Raw genomic sequence first — 4,191 nt, forward strand, 5'->3', positions numbered from 1 at the left:
TGTGTTTAAAAGGATGGGTTTAAAAAAAAAGAGAAGGAGAACCTCCTAAAGAACCTGTCAAACTGATTCTTGGAAGAGGAGTGGTGGTTTGCCTGATCCACAGACTGGTGTCTTGAAGGTGGACCCAGAGCATTAAATGGTATAAGGGCATGCATATATAGTTCACTTAGTGCCTAACAGCATCTTGACACTTGAGGCTGGATTGGACAGTTTGCTAGTCCAGGGGGATGGCATTCCGGCCCAGACTATAAATGGAAACTAAAGGGTCAGGGCTTCATCAATTTTTTTAACTCCTCGTGCGCTGTTCTTCCCCCCTCCCTCTACCTCCATGTATAAAGGAGAAAGAAGTATGACAAAGCCAGCCAGATTCAGATCCTTTGTTGAAAGTAAAGTAGATTGACTGATCCTTTCTCTTGGTAGAATGACAGTTCTGCTGAAGTTGTAAATCTTTTTTTCCCCCTATGCCTAAGAAACTTTCCTGAAGGATTTGATTTCAACTTGGAATTTTGGCAGAGGCAGTATCACCAGCTTTCACGCAGCTTATTTTCTCATGCCCCTCCTCCCTTGCCATAATTTGCAAGAAAATGTTTGTCAGCAAAGAGGTGATGGTGTTTAAAAATAAAAAGCAGACGTATAAGGAAAGCCCATTAAGTCTTAAAGTGGCTTCCCTTCTACGGAGTACAAACTCTGACTCTCTCTCTCTCTTAAATGGTGGTGAATTGTATGCTAAGAAAAATAATTAAAAACCCCTTCCTGTCACTTAAGTTTTTTCTATAATGAAAAATATCAAATGGGATGGAAATAACAGGAAGATTTACCCTCTTGCCAAACACTTTTTCTAAGAGTTAAGTAACTTTCAATCACAGTAGATATTTATCCATTTTACTTCCTAAATGGAACTAAGCCTAATTAGTTATCACCTAAATTTTTTATCCATACTAGGGAGATAAGATAAAATTTTAAATTTACCTAAGTGGCCAGAGAGATACAGAGAGAAAAGGACTTTATCAGTAGGTGGAAATTTTGGTGAGTAACTTGAAAGTTTTTCCTTTTCTGTCCTTGGCTTTCTCAGTTTGCAAGACTAGACTTTCATATGAAGAAACACGTGATTAGCCAATGTGCTAATCCTGTGATTAGCCAATGCACAACCCTCACTTGTGTTAACTTGTGAGATATATAATTACTGAGTAGTCATTAATCAGTAAAAAACCAACAAACAAAAACAAAACCAAAACAATCCAGTAGCAAGTTTGGGATTTTTTTTTTTTGCGGTACGCGGGCCTCTCACTGTTGCGGCCTCTCCTGCTGCGGAGCACAGGCTCCGGACACGGACACGCTGGCTCACCGGCCATGGCTCACAGGCCCAGCCGCTCCGCGGCATGTGGGATCCTCCCAGACCGGGGCACGAACCCACGTCCCCCGCATCGGCAGGCGGACTCCCAACCACTGCGCCACCAGGGAAGCCCCAAGTTTGGGATTTTAAAAGAGCAAATTTACACATTACATATATAAGAATATATAAACATTATATGTATGTTTACTTATACATATAAAGTATACATATATAAGTGTATATGTGTAAACACACACATTATATATTCTAATTGTTGAATATAATTGTGTTTAAAGATATAGATTTATTAGCCATTTACTTTTGGTCTGATATAAAAGCATTCCCCAACTTGGGGAAGGTCACTATTCCTCTCCATATATTATAGCTAAGAGGGATTAAGACTCATATGAGCAATCATTCATTAAGTCACCACTGACCCGCAGTTAGTCTGATCTCACATAGTGGCCTGATCTACTGGATTATGTTATCCACATAGGTTCAGGAGAAGCTTTTTTATTAGCTCCCTCCCCCATGCTACCCCACATCAAGGGCTCAATTATTACCTAAATTAGCTGCTCATACTCATTTCTGACATGTAAGACAGTCATGAGAATCAGAACATATTTCACCTAAGCATATTCCTTGTCTCAAATTTAAATAATTAGAATTAAGAAAATAATGCAGTGTTTTATAATAGAAACTGTTTTTGTAAATAGCAGAAATTTGTCCACCAGTTTGTTTTCCTTTGGATTATCAAATGAATTACTGAGTGATGGCTATGCTGTAACTTTAACTCACAGCCTATATTAATACTTTGCTCTATGTGCAGACATCCCTTAATATCTGTGACAGGCTTACAAGTAAAAGAGCTTTATGTCTTCTGAGCAAAACGATTTGAAATTGGAACACTTTATTTCATATTAAGGGGGGGAATGGCTTGATCTCACTGTATGTCTAAATCCTTTGTGTTAGGAAATAATGTACCGTAGGTTTATAAATTCACAGAGGAAAAATATGTTGGTGTAAAGTTTTCTTCTTGAAAAGTGGAAATCACAAAGGTACAATGCCATTCATATCTTATCGAGGGTACATGCTATCAACATGACATTACTCTTGATATTAACCTTGACCATGAGGCTGAGGTGGTGTTTGACAGGCTCCTCCTCAAAACCCACAACATAGTCTAATCATGTGAAAAACACCAAACTGAAATTGAGGGACATTTTACAAAATTCCTGAGGAGCACTTTAAAAAGTAGTCAAGATTATCAAAAACAAGGAAAGTCTAAGAAACTTTCACAGCCTAGAGGAGCCTAAGGAAACATGACGAGTAAATGTGGTATCCGAGTTGGAATCCTAGAATAAAAAAGGGACATTAGGTAGAAACTTGAATAAAGTTTCTAAATAAAGTTGAATAAAGGAAATTTGAATAAAGCATGGACTTCAGCTAATATTAGTGTATCAATATTGGTTCATTAATTATGACAAATGTACCATATTAAAGTAAGATGACAAGAATAGAGGAAACTGGGTGTGGAGTACATGGGATCTCCCCTCAACTTTTCTATAAATCTACAACTATCCTGAAAGAAATAATTTATTTAAAAAACCCATGAACTAAAAGAAGTAAAACTAATTCACCCTGAAGCTTCAAAGAAAGGAGGTGTAAGATCTCATTCCTACTTAGTCAACAATCTTTATGTTTTGGCCAGGCATATTATAGAAGGAAGGTCTAAAGGTGTACACAATTTATAGCACTGAGGCCTTTTTTGAAATGGTTAGTCCTATTGGACATGATATATCACTAAATGTTACTTTGTTAGGTGTTACTAGTTACACACAGAAATTATATGCAGAGAAAGAAGAATTTAGAGCCTATCTGCAACTATGATCCTAAGTAATTTAATATAATAATCAGAATCAAAGTGGAATTTCTCTCTTGACCCCTCCTTTTTGTAGGCCCATGTGACAAGTCTTACTTGTGAGGAGAAAGAAGGGTAACAGCTGAGGAATCATGTTCTTAGTGGCAGCTGATTTGCCCTGTGCTCAGATCTCCAAGTGTTTCTCATGCTTAACTGTACCATTTACTGTATACATTTTTTAGAGTCTTATCAAAGTGCAGGGGAATGGCAGAGAAAGGGCAAATTCACTACTGAAGGTGGTTCATCACATTCTACCTTCTAATCACTTTGTATTTTTTTTTTTACTACATGGTCAAGATTCAACACACATCAATCTTTTTCTTAAATGATTGTGTAGGTTTTTAGGTTCTTTTTGGCTAAGATAAAATATTTGTTTTCTATTTGGAAAGTTTGGGCCTGGAAAATGAGAGCAGACAATATTTCCCCTTCACTTCCTTATCACAACCTAACATGATTATCCACTGACCAGGCAACCACAGGGATTTATTTATCACACATATTGACCACCTATAATACGCTAGGCCCTGTTATAATGGCATTAGGCTTACTGGGTGAACAATATGGATTTGGTTCCTGTTCTCTTGGAGTTCTGCTGAAGATTGGGGGCTGTGAAAGACAGTAATCAACAAAATGAAATGATGGCAAATTGTCACAACTGATAGAGAAAGCAAACCAAGTGCTGTGAAAATATTTATTTGAAATGGGGTGGACACCCACTTTAGATCTCTGGGGAGCTACCATTTTAGCTGAAAAGGAGACCCTTTCCTAGTACTTGGTTTATACTTTTAGATTTTCTGAGACTTGGAGCAGAAGAAGTAATGATAGTACAAAACTTGCAATTATATGGAATTTAACCATTTGTAAAATGAGTTCAAAATGTAAAATGTATATATCCTTCAAGTCAGCAATTCGAATTCTTGACAATTAGTAATGACTC

This window comes from Leucopleurus acutus, assembly GCF_964270905.1.
Source record: "Leucopleurus acutus genome assembly, chromosome: 6".
NCBI lineage: Eukaryota > Metazoa > Chordata > Mammalia > Artiodactyla > Delphinidae > Leucopleurus > Leucopleurus acutus.